The sequence below is a fragment of the Daphnia pulicaria genome, chromosome 1 (genome assembly GCF_021234035.1).
Source record: "Daphnia pulicaria isolate SC F1-1A chromosome 1, SC_F0-13Bv2, whole genome shotgun sequence".
In the NCBI taxonomy this organism is placed as follows: Eukaryota; Metazoa; Arthropoda; class Branchiopoda; order Diplostraca; family Daphniidae; genus Daphnia; species Daphnia pulicaria.
In genome coordinates, this window is record NC_060913.1 from 5212238 (window position 1) to 5228739 (window position 16502).

Genomic DNA, 16502 nt, shown 5'->3' on the forward strand with positions numbered 1-16502 from the left:
TGAAGGTCATGAGTCTAACTAGGAAGTCTACTATAACTAATCGCTCCCTATTAAAACTGGCCAGTTAATCTCCCTGGTCGCAGTCAATTAAGGGAGTGTTTCCCCCTGTCTTGAATGATAACACTTACAAGTCAGCAAACAAACCAATTTACAGTTGCAACCAGTGATTACAATGTGCTCGCCGTAAATTAAAAAAATTGCTATCACCTCGCGCCTTTCTACTTCATAGTGATGGTCAATTTGAAAACGTTTCCTTACACTTCCACGTTAGCATTTTCGTGTAGTCCTATATTCGATTTCGGTGCAGTTAAAATGTTTGGTTTTGTTCAATTTAAACTGGTCGTACTGATGATTGAAATCTAGTTAATTATTTTTTATTTAGTGTATAAATTAGTAAACAAAATCACCTATATTTCTGGATTGACAAAAAGAAAAAGTTTCGATTTCCCATATCAGATTTATCGCAACAAAAATTGCAAATTTAGACATACAAAACAGAAAAACAAACATCATTTCTTTTTAGTAGTTCACAATATCAGCAGAACACACCACGCAATATGAAAACAAAGCCGTTTGAAAACAAAAGTCGAAATTGAATTATCATGCGAAGACGAGTGCGTCAACAATTCTCTTACATTTTTGAGCATTCCAAATTAAATTAAACCTTCAAAAGACAGTGTTTGATTGATCAAAGGGATCTGGACTATGTAAGACCCTTCGTCACAACTAACGACGACAACATCATGAACAGTGTTTTCATGCAGAAGCTTCTTGAGTCGATTAACGAGCTTAGGTTCAATTTCATCCATTGATTCTGTGAAGCCGCTTCGATACACTTGGCCTCAGCTGACTAATCAAATGACACCGATAATAATAAACAACGATACTGAAAACATAGTTACACTCGAGGCGTAACCGCCATGATGGACGCAGGGTCTGCTGGGGGACGTAGATTCGTTTCTACGGGTAGCGGCGGAAAAGCGGCCAATCGATCCGGGGAACGGAAGAAAATAACAGCAACGCACCGCCACGTCACGATCAAGTCTTTATTCAAGCGTTCACACACGACACATACACGCAGCGGCTACCAGTAAGATACTTCACACTGCCGGAGCAACACCCGAGCAGAGGTTTCAACCCCGACAGCAAGAATAAGACTGGTTCATCGTATCGCAGAGGCAAATATTTATATGAACGTAACAAGGTCAAGTAAGGTAGAAATCTCGGTGGGTTTAAGGTGTGAAGAAGGGTAAACTTGGATTTTCAAGGTTTTACAAGGTTAACCTTCGGTTGAAGGCCGTGGGAATTTGGATCGCTCTTGCTCCGTTTATTGGGAATCAGCGGATTCTCACATAACTATCCGTCATGTTAGATTGCGTCCCGCAATCGCTATCGACACGTCCTCCTTTTCTCTGCTTACCGATTCGATTACTTTTTTCTTACCCATATAGTAGAACTTTTTTTTTCCAGGTACCCATTAGGTTACGTTCGATATGGCATAAGATTGTAATAGTGGGGCTCGCCCTTGAACCGTCCGCAGTGGTTGAAAAGTTATCGAGGGTTTTTTTTTTTTCGTTACGTGCCCGTTTTTCCCTTACGGCCAAAGAGGGAGGTTTAGCAGGGATCCGAGAAGCGTAAAAAAGAGAGAGAGTGAGAGAGGGAGGGAGAGAGAGAGAGAAAAAAGACATAAACTTCATCGTCATTGCGTCATTGGTATGTGCACAACAAAAATTAAACATGTGAAATCATTTGAGCATGTGGGTAGATTTTTTTTTTTTTTTTTTTTTCATTATGTTGTTCGGTTCGCAAAGGCAAATCAGGCAATCGCCACTGCAGTTAACGATGCCCAATTCCCCCTGTTACTTCGCAACATGATTCGCAGCCTTTCATTGATTTAGCAATAGCGCAGCTTGTTTTTTCCGTGCCTCCTGATCGGTCACCGCCGTACTGTTGGCCGACACAGTCAACAGCGGCCGATCCGTCGGCGGAGCCCCTGATGGAATGTTGATTATGTTGATTGGGGAATTTGCTGGTTGGCTGCTGACGGTGTTTAATCCTATTTCGACGTCTTCACGTCTGAGGGCACTAGTTGCTACTTTAAATGGGTTACAATATTGAAATACAGACAAACACGGTATGAATCTGGTAATCATGGAGCCTAATCCGCAGAACCTGAAGACGACGGCTAGAAGTAGTCCAATTCCCGAAATTGATCCGAAATTTTTAATCCAACTTCCCATTCTGGATAAGAATGATATGTGGGGTGCGTCGTGGCGACTTAGCAGCACATTACTAACGTGCCGATTGCTCGTGAAATCAGCGGAATGTTGTTCTTGAACGGCTGCCAATATATCTGCCATTGCGGCCGCGGGACTCATAGGGTTAACCTTCAGAGCCGGGTGCATGTGTAAAAGGTTTCCCAGCGACGCATCGACTTCATATGGCATTGTGCCAATCAATTTGTCCCCTTGCACGAGGACTGATGGCAGCATCGGGACCCAGGTCCCGTTTTTGAACGTATGCGATCTTCCGTTAAAATTCACGAAGTCGAAATGCCAATAGCATTCGGAGTAATCCGTGAGCTCCCATCCTTCCACACTAATAGTGAAATTTTCGTGCCGAGGTTGTGGGCCGCAGTTGGTGATTTCCGTCGTGAACGTAATGTTTTTTGGGTGGCACTGTAGAACGGCTACATCTTTTCCCACCGGAAGGAGTTTATAACACTTAGGCAGATTAAGATAGCTTGCCGCTATCCATCCGTTGTATTGCGCAGTTGCGATCGCGTTGCGATGAGTTATTTCACGCAGCTTGCACTGTAATTCCCGCACTTCTTTTGCGACACTATTGGACATTTCTACTGCGAAGTCCCGCATGTATTGTGCGTGCGCCGCCGAGTCAATTTCGGCGCGGAGCACAGAAGAAACGTTTTCGAATTCCATTTCTGACTTAACTGCACGGGTAGAGTTATGAATTGGGTACCAGGTTGTCACAACACGGTCCATTCCCATCACTGCTTTAGCTTTAGACATATTAGCGGGAATACCGCACACTCTGACGTCCACGTTCTTCACCATAAAATCCATCTGTTTGCGGGAGTCGCGCAGTCGCAAAACGTCTGGAGTTGTGGTATTGTATAGTAGTCCGAGCCCCTCTTCCACTAGCCTGGCCTTACACTTGCCCAATTCCCTCAGGGAGTTATCCCAAACTATTGTCACAAGGTTATGGGATAGTGAACCATTGGCCGATCCCGAAATATCTCCTAACGGCGAACTGATGATACAGTCGGTGCATTCCGTTTCCAGAATCACTTCCTCCAGGCGACAGTTGATTATGGAATCGGTGTTGGTTCGTAACCAACTACCTTGAACATGGGCCGATTTTTCTAAGGCCCACTTGTTAGAGCCGAGGTTGTCCATCGGCGCTCCGTTGCAGAGGCGTGAGTCTCTCATTTGTCGGCACTGGGCGCTGGACACTTCCAAGGGCGTGCGGCTTTCAGTTACGGAATCCCATTGCAGAAAGTCACGATATACTGTTTTCGACATCCGCCACATGCTACACGTGTGCCCGATGAATCGCTGAAGGACCGGAAGGGTGGTTATTACTTTATACATCACAGGAGTTGGTGATCCTGGCTTGACGAGGTGTTTGCAGTCCTCGTTGTCGAATTTAACGAAGCCCTTTCTTGCCGCCTGGCTGCAGTCGCAAACGGTCGTTTCGAACGCACTAATGGTTCCGAGCGTGAAAGCTGCAAGGAAGATTATAATTCTAGAAAGGACAAAAAGAAAAATTTATATATATACACCAAAAGTTCTTGTTTTTTTTTTTTTTTTTTTTTTTTTTTTTTTTTGTTAAAATTCTCGCTGTCGAATTTTTGACCATGGTCGCAATCCGGCTGGGCGGTCTGGCTTGGGACCAGGGGGCTCCGTTGGCTCTCTCCTTTTTCTTCGGGGAGGAGCTACGGGAAACCCGTAGAATGGTTCCGTGATATCTGTTAACCCCGTCTCTTCCGTAGCCGGGATTGCACGCTGAGCGTCAGGTTCAATGTTCGCTCCTTTTTCATCGTCATTTCCCTCGGTCCCTAGATCCTCCGGTATTGCCAACGTGTCCTCCAGGTTGTCATTATTAATTCGCACATCTTCAAAATGTGGGACCGGGTCGTCCTTCCATACCATCGATTCCAAGAGAGGCTTAATTCTATTGGAATGGTATAATTTTGAGGCGCCCCCGGTTGTTGCCTGTATCTCCACCGTCCGATTATTGTGAACCTTGGTTACCCGATATGGGCCTCGGAAGCGGGGATACAGTTTTTTGCTTATACCAGGCTTTACTGCACGGACGTCTAACAGCACCTTGTCTCCGACTTGATATTCGAAATCCTTTGCTCGCTTGTCGTATTGTTTCTTTTGCTGACGCATTGCTTTCTCTAAATTCTGCTTGACCAGTTGGAATGCGTCAAAAAGACGTTTCATTGTCAAACTTTTGTAGTCTTGTGGTGTTACGAGTTCTTTGGAATACGGCGTTAGAAACATGTCGATCGGCATCACTGCATCACGACCGTGATTAAGAAAGTATGGTGTTTCCTGAGTAGACGAATTCACGCTGTGACGATATGCAAACGCAACATGCCCCAACATTTCTTCCCAGTCATCGTACCCATCCTCGGTGTATTTCCTTAACATTTCCATCATTGTTCTATTGAATCTCTCCGTGAGACCGTTCGACTGCGGGTGGTAGGAAGTGGTGGTACAATGCTTTATTCTCAGGGCTTCACATAGATGTTTAAAAAGTGCCGACGTAAAGTTGGTACCACGGTCCGTGACAATGACCCGAGGGGGGCCGTGATAATTTATAATTCTTTCAACTAGCGCTTTACACGTAGATAACGCTGTTTGGTTCGGAAGCGCAACTACTTCCACCCATTTAGTAAAATAGTCGGTTATTACGAGTATGTAGCTACTCCCTTCCGTTGACCTAGGGCTAAGTGGGCCCAAGAAATCAAGGCCTAGCCTTTCGAAAGGTCCCGCAGCGGGCTGGAGAGAAAACAGTGTTGCCCGATTCTTTGATTTTCTTTGTTTATCACAAACTTCACATTTCTCACAATATGTTTTAACATCATCCAACATGGAGGGCCAATAATACTTGTCTCTTAGTTTTTGGCAAGTTCTACGATACGCCAGATGGCCTGATAGCGGAGAATTGTGGTACTCTTCCACGAGAGCTTTCCTTAAGGTGAGCGGGACCACAACCTGCTTCTGCGGAAATGGTCTTCGTTTCTCAGATATCGGTGCCTGTAGTCTGCATAAAATATTATTCTCTATGTAAAACACGTCTATTTCCTTCGCCCAAATCGGCATGATCCTATGATTCTCGTCCCATAATATTCTATCTTCCATATACGATCTAATATCCTGGCATAACGGATCCGTATGTTGCTCCCGAATTATATCGTCCGCGGTTTCTGGTTGGATCTGGACCGATGCAATAGGGATACGGGATAGGCAGTCTGCGTTCTCATTCACCCTACCAGGCCTATACTGTACGGTGTATTTTAAATTCCCTAGCATTATTGCCCAACGGCCTAGTCTTCCAGTTTCATCCTTGAACGTCTGTAGCCATTGCAATGGCCTATGGTCACTTATAATCGTGAACGGTTCATCCTGCAGATAATATTTAAATCTTTTTATGCCGAAGATCAGGGCAGCCGCCTCTTTCTCTATCGTTGAATACTTTTGTTCTGTTTTGTTGAGATGTCTACTAGCATAAGCGATCGGCCTATCCTTTCCGTTAACATCTATTTGAGATAGAATGGCACCCAATCCGTAGTCACTGGCGTCAGTGAATATAACAAAATGCTTCGAGAAATCTGGAAAAGCCAACACTTGGTCCGATATGAGACGGTTCTTCAATGTTTCGAATGACGATATTTCGTCCTGGCCCCAATTAATTAATGTTTGTGGTTGTCCTTTCGCCTGAATGATAAGAGGATGTGCGATGCTCGCGAAGTCCTTAATAAAGCGTCGATAGTACGACGCTAAACCGAGGAACGATTGTAGTTCACGGACAGTCCGTGGTTGGGGGTAATTCTTAATCGCCTCTACTTTAGAGGGATCCGGCGCTATACCGTCGGCGGAAATCACGTGACCTAGGAAATCGACTGATGTTCTGAGAAATTTACACTTTGCTAGCTTTAATTTCAAATTTGCATCTTCCAATAATTCAAACACTACCCTAAGATTCTGAACATGTTCTTCAATCGATTTTGCAAAAACAATTATGTCGTCAAGGTAAACCAGACAAATTTTCCCTATTACTGATTTCAAAATAAAGTTCATGACTCGCTGGAAGGTTCCAGGAGCATTCGTTAAACCAAAAGCTAACCTATTCCACTCGTAAACATTATTCTCTACTACAAAAGCGGTTTTCTCCTTCGATTCTTCGTCTAATTCTATTTGCCAATATCCCGAGGCCAAATCTAATGTAGAAAAAAATTTTTTCCCTACTAACAGATCGAGAACGTCGTCGATCCTTGGCAATGGGAAGGAATCCTTTTTAGTGATCCCATTCAATCTTCTGTAATCAACACATAAGCGGGTTTCTCCCGATTTCTTTTTTACCAGCACGATCGGTGCTGCCCACGGTGACAAAGACGGCCTAATAATTTTATTTTTGATTAACTCCTGTATAATTCCATCCGCAACCTCCCTTTGACGCGGAGAGTTACGGTATGGCCGTAAGCGGATTGGCCCGCGCCCCTCTGTGTTAATGGTGTGCTTAACCACCCCTGTGCAACCCAGTTCCTCGGTTTTTGACGCGAAAATGTGATTCTTTTCTGTTAGAAGGTCCTTTACCAGGACACTACCCTTTGGTGGAATGTTTGATAAGACTGAGTCGAAGATGGCTGGGTCGACAAGTTTAGTAGTCGTGCAGGCCGCTATTGTCTGGGGGTTTTTTTTCACTTCGAATGAGATCTTTCCTATTACTTGAAATTTCGGGAGTGTTATCCTACGATTTGTTTCATTTACCAACACGATTTTGAATAGCCCTTTCCGTTCATTTTTAGTCACCAGAGGGTCTACGCGGATTCCCTTCGGAAGTTCCGGGGCCGACCTAAACATACAGACAACATTAGGGGGCAGATTGCCATCTTCCCCTTCGCTTTCCACTATTTGTGCAGAGTGCGCGGGAATTTTGATTTTTTCCTGCGATACTACAAGTGGTTGATACGGGAGGTGATCAGCCTCCCTTATTCTGTAAATGGAGCGTTCAGATCCGTCAAACATAAACCTATGCTGGTAGAGCGCGTCTAGACCTAGTACGCAACTCTCCGCTATATCATCCACAACAATGAATGACTGCTCTAAGTTTTCCGGATTGCTCTCCCCTACAACTTGAAAACATACTGTAATTGTTCCCCTGGTTTTTAGACGTCTGTTGTTTATATCGAACAGCTCCACCGCTACCTCTGGACTAAATTTCCCTACATCTTTCCCTAATTTCCTATAAAAGTTACTACTTATTAATGATTTACCTGCCCCACTATCAAAGAGAGCCTCGACTTCTACCAAACCAATTTTCACAGCAACCTTAGGTGGTTGAAAACTTCCTTGCACGCCTTTTACATATTGACGGGGCTTAGGACCAATTCCACCGTTCGGCCCATCTTTTCGATCGGTGGTTATCCGTTTAACGCTTCTTCCGAAGCGCTATGTATTCCCGTGGTTGCCTGCGCTGGATGTTGGGAAGATTTCTGTCTCCAGTTTTGTGACTGAGGCCCTTGCTGTGGGCGAGACCCTCCTGTGCACTCGAACGATTTATGCCCAGGATTCCCACATTTGAAGCAGTGTACAGAGTTTTGGCTTCTCAACACGAGACATTCGTTTGTAGTGTGGGTGCCATATTTGTGCAATGCACAAAACTTTTGTTGGTCCCCTTCGAACGTGACATTCCGGGGAGTAGATTTCTTTTGCATCTCCTGTAGGTCCTTTCTTAATTCTTCCTGTTTTTCAGCAGTTTTGTCTAACTTATCGTTTAATTTTCTCAGGGACTCTAGTATACTGTTATCCGTTCTTGTTGGGGTCGGTGAGCGCGTTTTTGGGAGCATATTAATAGCATTGACTAATTCCCTCTTTTGGCGAGCTTCCCTCTGTTCGATGGCTGTGTCATGGCGCTCCGCGGCCTCAATAAGTTGATCAAACGACGTAAATTCTAGGCAGAGCAGGCGGTCCTGTAAGTCGGCGGAGAGGCCATCTAGAAACTTGTGTCGGCTAAACTGTTCAATAGTTTCCTGATTCTTCCCGTTAGAAAGTGCTGGGTATCCTCTCCGTAAAAGTTTTTGTACTCTACACGCAAAACTCCTAATTGATTCCCCCGGCTCTCTTCTACAGTTGTCGTATGATGTTTGGTACTTATACTCGATGTTCTTTCCCATAAATCTTTCCTTTAACGCTCTTTTTAAAGTGTTGTAACAGCTGGCCTCCACCGGGTGATCTAGCCTATATTGTTCCACGAAATCTCCTGCAGGCCCTATTAATTTTGAAACTAAATACTTTATTTTTCTGGAGTCCTCAAAATCCCCAATATCCAGCGTGTTTTCGAAGTGTCGGACCCACGCTTCAAAGTCCATTCCATCCCCTTTGTTTTTAAATACGTGAATTTGGGACAACAATTGCGCACCCTGCTTATCTACATCGCTCAACTTGCGGTAGGAGGTTGTGTTGTTTTCCCCTACCCTTAAATCTGTTTGTACGGCCGCCGTACTTTGATCAACCTTCGCTTCCGTATTCCTATCAATTGGAATTGTCTGGCTAGAAGCCGTGACTGATGGCGCGTTTTGTTGCCAACAAGAATTTATTTGTGCATGAGGGGTTGAGGTAAATCGAGGACCATTCTGCTGGCCCGTTTCCAAAGCGCGAGATGCGGCTAGTGTTGCCAACTCGGGGGAGATATTCTGCCTAATCAACGTTTGATAGATTGTGTTAAACTGAAAAAGCCTGGACTCTTGATCGTCCTGTTCCCATGGCCGGCAAGTCTGGTTATCCATGACGTCCACCTCTGGTGTGAAAGAAACCCTCTTCGGAACTGAGGAATGTTCGAGCGGAACCTTAGGTGTTTCGTGCTTTTCCGTATCTGGTTGCGGATGAGACTCGTTTTCTTCAGGAGGCGTTATATTTTGCCCCTCACTGTCTCCTTGATCAGCTTGTTCAGACTGCGTTGGCGAAGGTGTGCCCTCCTCCACTGTTGGAATTCCCTCCTGTGTCAAGTTGTCTAATAATACTGGCGAGGGACTTGGGAAACTAATGCTTTCGGGTGGTGTAAAAAATGTTGTGAGACCCAGAAAATGAAAAAACTCTCTTGGTGTCGCGAAATTTCCTTTAAATTCCTCAAGCGCTGCCTCAACTGATAATTCAATTGTTTCGTACGCTAATTCCGTTTGCTTATTAAGGTAGCGCAAAAAAATTATTTCATGTACAATTTCACTCCGCGGAACGCGTTCCAATGGTAAGTCAGCGTATGTGTTATAAAAATGTCTATTTCCGGTGATCTCAGCTGGCAGAACGGAAGGATCAAAACACAGCAAAGTTGCGTTTTCCCAACGTGTCGCCTGTAGTTCGTCTTCTCTTTCCTGCTCTATTCTCCGTCCTACTTTCAAATCCACAATTTCTGCCTGAATGAGACTTGTTTTGTGTCCACTTGGAACTAAGGAAGCAGCCGCTTCCTGAAGTGAGGGGGCAGACGGGACAACAACGGAGGCGGGAGGGGCTGGCTGCTTAGGAGATTGTGAGTTTCCCCTTGTGACGCCAAACGATAACCAGGGGTGGTTTGCCTTTTCGGGTGACCTATTTTTTGGTGATATTTTCGTAGCGGCCCTTCTAGCACTCTCTAAAAGCTTCTCCCATACTGGTTTTTGTTTACCCCCGGACGCCATGAGCGATCATGACGGAAAACAAGGTCTAGAGCCGGAATAATTTCCCGACTGTAATCCGTAAAATACAAAATTTCCTTCAAAACGTTACAGAGGGTTAAAAGGTTCGTGACCGCTGCCACCAAATGTGAAGCCGCTTCGATACACTTGGCCTCAGCTGACTAATCAAATGACACCGATAATAATAAACAACGATACTGAAAACATAGTTACACTCGAGGCGTAACCGCCATGATGGACGCAGGGTCTGCTGGGGGACGTAGATTCGTTTCTACGGGTAGCGGCGGAAAAGCGGCCAATCGATCCGGGGAACGGAAGAAAATAACAGCAACGCACCGCCACGTCACGATCAAGTCTTTATTCAAGCGTTCACACACGACACATACACGCAGCGGCTACCAGTAAGATACTTCACACTGCCGGAGCAACACCCGAGCAGAGGTTTCAACCCCGACAGCAAGAATAAGACTGGTTCATCGTATCGCAGAGGCAAATATTTATATGAACGTAACAAGGTCAAGTAAGGTAGAAATCTCGGTGGGTTTAAGGTGTGAAGAAGGGTAAACTTGGATTTTCAAGGTTTTACAAGGTTAACCTTCGGTTGAAGGCCGTGGGAATTTGGATCGCTCTTGCTCCGTTTATTGGGAATCAGCGGATTCTCACAATTCCGTTCCTTTAAGAATGACAAGATGGGCCAAAACGGCAGAAAGTTAACTAGAGATTTCAAAATGCAGTGGATATCGCTAGCGTCAACGGTGTGCTTCTCGCCATAATCAACTTGTTGGAAAATGTAGCGATTGCCATCGGAATCCAAACCAGCGCAAAAGGCTCTGTACCACTGGCCATAAGGGAAACGTACGATGCAGACTTCATTTTTCTTGGGATAATGACTGCCTCCCAAATCATTTGCGTAAGCTACCATATCATCCTACACATAAGGAAATAATAAGACAGTTAGGCCTAATAAGCCAGCATAGATAAAAATGTAAAAGGACATACCTCTAATTGGGCCAGTTTTGTTGATATCTCTTCGCTAGTGACACGCAGATATATACGCTTAGGACCTTCGACTTTAATGATCAGGTCTCGAAAACTTCCGCTTTCAGGTAAATCCAAGAATGAGCCATCACTGTAGAAAATTTCACTAGCTGTGTTGGCATTTGAAGTTCCTTCGTCCTTGTTTGGTCCAGAGACAGCATCAGGAGAAGAAGTTTCACTTTTATTCGTTGGAAAACATTACTGCTCGGTTGCTGCAGAAGATCACTTGTTTTTTCCGGAACTACCCTATCTTTGGATTTGACGGATGGCACCACTGAAGACACTATCTCGTTTTTCACTTCACAAGATGGGGCACATGCACAAATCAATTTTTTGAAACGAAAGCCATTCAATCTTGAAGTAATTTGAAAAACATTATTAATTTCGGTGGCAACGTTCTCGTTTGGAATTTGAGAACAAATCGGAGGCTTTTGAACACTGAGTTGTTGAGCAGTTGATTTGGGAGGAATTTCAATATTTGAGCTCGGTACCAACTGCTGTCTTCAGGGAAAACATCGACACATGGCCGTCCTTCCACTGGATTAATTACGGGGTCAGAATCTGGAGAAGTAACGTTCCTCATCACCTCTTCCAACTCTTCTATATAACAGGCGTACTGGACCCAAAGCTCGTCCGGTGATTTGGCTGAGCAAACAACCACTTTGTTACGCTTGTCTAGTGGTTTTTCCAACTGCTTGGAAGAAAATTTCGCAGCGTAGAGCTTGATTGCATCAGTAGATTGGGTTTGTGATGCCATGTGAGAAGGTGGTGAATCAGGTGTCTCCGGAAAATAAATTGTCAAAGGCAAATTGCGAGGCTTGGATACGGCTGGCAATCCCCAGTGAGCTTCACGCTGACACTCGTTTGATGGGCTGTTTTGAAAAGGTGCTCCATTACTTAGAGACGATGTGGCACCATTGATTTCCAACTTGCATTGTGAAGAGTTAGTTTTCCATTCGGGGCTACGCAAAGAGCTTCCTTGTGGAGTGGGATTAATGGTATTTGAAACCGACTGGACGCTTCTCACTTCTGTCGGGCACATTTTCGCTGAAGACCCATTTTCAAGATTGCGATGTACCGTCACGGACAACAATTGATTTGTTCCTTCCTTTTGGTTTGGAGAGCGTGTACCCTTAATTAAGTACGTATAGGGGCAGGAATCTTCAATTGTATCGTTATTTTGATGCTGACTTACGAATTCTTCGGCGGATGTGTCATGAGACTGCTGCATGGCAACTGACGTTCTTCCGTTTTGCATGTTCGGATAACTTCGGATAACTAAATATTATTTCATATGAAATTTAATGTACGGTAATTGTTTTGCAAATTGATTGATGAGAAGGCCAATCACTTCTCTGGCATCTTGGTGAGCAGTATCGGGTCTTGCAAATCGTGCACACGAGTAATGCTTCTATACTGCATACAGAACAGGTCGGGAATTCTGGAGTCATTGAGTTATTCCTAATAGGGCGGATAACTGCTGATTTAAACAATGGAACGATTAGTATGAACGACAGACCCTAATGAATAAATACTTTTAAACATACCCATAGAAGAATCGGTTCCTCTCATTTCGATAAAACGAGGAGATTGCCTGGAGTTTGAGGAGTGCAACCCCATGTCCGAATACTGTCTTTCCGATGTCATTGTAGGAGATGGGGAACGCTGACAGTGATTCGGAACTTCATAATTAAAGCGAGCGTAATTCACCTCCCAATTCAGAGGAGGTTTTAAATGCAGTCCCATAATTGCATTATCCACCTCACTGTGAAACCCAAATTTCATGAATAAAGGTTACAAACATCATACATCTATAGATATTTACTATTGGGATTCAAATTCCACAAAGGCAGTGAGTTGTTGATTCCTACTCCTGATCATTGACACAGACATGGGATTTCCATAATTGCTAAAGATATGTCTTAAACCCTCCTGTTAATGAGACATAATTATTAATGCAGAAAAATGCAATATTTCCTGGGAATTACCTCTGTTGTATCAAAATGGAGACCACTAACATGAAGTCTGTAAAACAGATTAGACGATCTAGAAAACAATAAATTCACAAAGTTATTTAAAAATTAAGTCTTTTCCACTTCTAAATAGCCCCATGAATGAACAAAAAAGTTTTAGATATTTTGGCCTACCTCATTTCATTGGAAAGACTTGTGGGTGCACAGTATCCCGTTCTAGCATTGTATATTTCATGATTAATAGCTGATCCGTCAACTCTAGGGCCATAGACTTCCAATGGCCTGTAACATCCAGGCAGGCCTACAGATCTTCTTATTGGCCCTAGATGGAATATGCTTGCCTCATTGTGTTGACTGTTGAGTGAAGTAATGAACTAACGACAACACGAGGAAAAATTTTCTGAAGCAGTTTTTAATCCTACTACAGATGAAAGGTTCATTAAAACAACTTGCCGCCATCCAGGCTAAGTGCAAAAAAAATCAGTTTAATTTACCAAAAGCAGCAAAATTCGAGGCAAAATTCTCCCATCGCGTGGTCGAAAATCGTGCTTCATATAATGATTACTTCCAGTCAGAAACCTAAAAAGCGGCACCAAAAACAATGTTTGTGAAAAGGTAACAATAAAACATGTGACATTATTTCATTGAGTCTACCATACCATTTGAACAAGTAGAGCATGAAGGCCATTTTTCTGTCACAGGAACAAGATCCAGGTATTAAGCTCCGGAACTACACTAACTGTTGAAGTGAGGAAAACTTCTGAAAAGAGATGAGGTAAGTTCCTTCAGCTATAAAAACCATATATGAATCCCTTTCACCCAAATAAGAATCAACAATCACTTCAAACAAGAGTAGAAGGTGGGTATACTCATGAATTTGAGTCCAGAGAGTCATTATTTGTGCTTAACACTTCCAATCATTTAACTGCTGCATAAATGGTCATTACTGCAGTCTTCAGACAGGAGAATGAGAATGAAATCATCACAAGTAAACACAACTTGTGTTCTCTGTCATTGTTGAATGGTTCAATATGACACTTTAATTTGATTTGCAAAATGGACTATCATAAAAGTATAAAACTATATACCTGTCACTGTCTGAGCCACTGAAATATTCCTCCATTTCAATGTAAAGCTAGAATGTGCCCTGTTGAGATCTTTTGATTTTTCTTACATTTTTTTCATTCAATAGAGGTGAACATTGAAAAACGTTAGAATGGTTACTGGCGGTACCATGCTGGCGCTTGTCATTCGTTTTACATTCTCCTTTGAACTTTTTGTTTTTGTTTGAAAGGCGAGTAAACATTTCGTCCTGCCATCTACCATTAGAAAGTGAAACTATCTGTAAAAAAAGCCCAACCCACAAATTAAGCAAGACACGACAGTACTTGACTCCACAGTACTTGTTGGATAACACAATCGTCTGTCTGATTTTTATTTAACAGGAATGAGATCCAGGTTAAGCTCCAGAACTACAAACTGTTACTTTTTTTCTACTGTTACCTTTTTTGACTGAAATGAGGAAAACTGCGTAAAAGAGAGGTAAGTTCCTTCAGCCATAAAACCATATGAATCCCTTTTGCCAAAAACAATTCAAACGAGAGTAGAGGGGGGGGGGATATACTCACTAATTTGAGTCCAGAAGGAGAGAGTTGATATTTGTGCTTAACACCTCCAATAATTTCTGCTGCATAAATGTTCGTTACTGCAGTCTACAGATAGGTCAACAAAGAAATCATCATAAGTAAACAAAACTTGTGCTTTGTTGAATGGTTCAAAATGACACTCTTTAATAAGATTTGTGATAGCTAGCGTAAACTATATACCCGTCTGAACCCACTGAAGTATTCCTCCATTCCAGATTCCAGTGAAGCTAGAATTTTGATTTTTCTTACGTCAAGATTTTCGCTAAAAAGAGGTGAATCGCTATTGAAATTATCGTCGAAATTAAATTGTAACTGGCGCCTGCCTTCGTTTAATATTTCTCCAAAATTTTGAACTTTTTGTTTTTGTTTTTGAAAGGCGAGTAAACATTACGTCCTGCCATCTACCAATAGAAAGTGAAACTATCTGTAAAAAAAAACAGCCCAACCCACAAATTAAGCAAGACACGATATTCGGAAGTGTCCGCAGTACTTGTTGGATAACCATCGTCTTGTCTGAACTAATGCCTTAAAAAGAACATATTGAATACTTAAAAGGACGAGCTCCGTTCGTCTGGAAATCAAAAGTTGCCAACACAGCAGTGGAAGAAGAAGAAAATAAAAATGAAGTCTCTCATGTTGAAATATGAAAGGAACCGGTTAACATGACCTTTCTCGAGGGGCCATGTATGGTATGACATATTGATACTTTTAAATGATAAGACACTTGTTACTGGCGCCTGGATGCCGTGATGTTTCCCGCCCGCTCTCTGCCGGCTGTGCCCGCCTACTCTCGGCGACCGTTGCCGATAGCAGCGTCTAAGATTCCCCGATGTCGCTCTGTTCTCCCTCAATTCTCTCGACATCTTTCATCCAAAAGTTTACATAAGACATGCTCCGCCTCCCAAAGGGCACAGACAGTCACAACACGATCGGGTGGGTAAAAAGTTTGTTTTGGACGCATTTTTTTATTTCTCTTTTTCTTTCTGTAAAATCACGCCGCACGATTGTGCTGAATCAGGTCGACGGCAGAAGAGACAAAAGAGACTTGAGGGGACATCATCTTTGTCACAGAAAAAAAATATTCAATTCATTATCAGCAGTTGCAGAGCCAATTTTGATTTTTATTCGTCCCAATGCGCTCAGACTATGCGAGATATGTGTAAAGACTTTGATGCGGGGTCCATCTAGTAAATCATGCAAGGCCTTCAACGGTTCGTGCTGACGGATCATTAGCGATGAAGCGCGCAGGCTAGACAATTATCCATAGCTGTAGGACGACGACGGTGAAGCGATAGAATTTAAAAAAATAGCGAGCTCCTAATTGATTTTCCTGACGAAGTTGGTTCTGATAGAGATCAATCTCGAGTGCTGGTGGGTGTGAAGGACGAGAGAAAACATCCGTGCAAGTCGACGATAGTAAAAACACGACAAGTTGAGCAGCAGCAGCAGCAGCAGTAGCTAGTAGCCGGCAGAGTTTTTGGTCATCGCATTAAGACGCGAATGTTAAACCACTTGTGAAAACCGACACCGTCTACACGAGATATAATCCACCATTTGACCGTTTTCTCTCTCTCTCTCTCTCTCTCTCGAATCCGTCCAACCCAACAACTCATTGATGAGGCTGTGTGTGTATAACTGCATCGGATGTTGAACGCACAACAAGTTAAGGGAACACGCGAGACTCTCGCATGCTGCTGGACAGTCGGGCATCAGCTCTGCCGACTGTACAGTGTTGCGTTTCAGTAAATAAAAACATGGGGAATGAATCCAGATGAAAAAGAAACTGGGCTAAGAAGAAAAAGGAAAAAAAGGAACAAAACAAAACAAAACTGTGGTGTTGGGGCGAGACGAAGGGTGGGAGGCAAAATGACGAGCCGAGCGGATGATAGGGGAGTTGGCGGAGAGGGGCAGTCTCAACTCTCA

General features: G+C 43.4%; 1 long non-coding RNA gene across 2 annotated transcripts; it reads right to left on the reverse strand.

Annotated features, from left to right (window-relative positions):
• Positions 1-13270: 13270 nt before the first annotated feature.
• LOC124344066 lies at positions 13271-14097 on the reverse strand. Of its 2 annotated transcripts, none has more exons than XR_006919531.1 (3): positions 13593-14075; positions 13428-13512; positions 13271-13354 (listed from the first exon to the last, which is right to left on the reverse strand). It is a non-coding gene; the product is annotated as an uncharacterized LOC124344066 (long non-coding RNA). The 2 variants fall into 2 exon arrangements; XR_006919532.1 differs by lacking the exon at positions 13271-13354 and having other exon boundaries at positions 13392-13512; positions 13593-13941; positions 14022-14097.
• Between the last annotated feature and the right edge of the window lie 2405 nt (positions 14098-16502).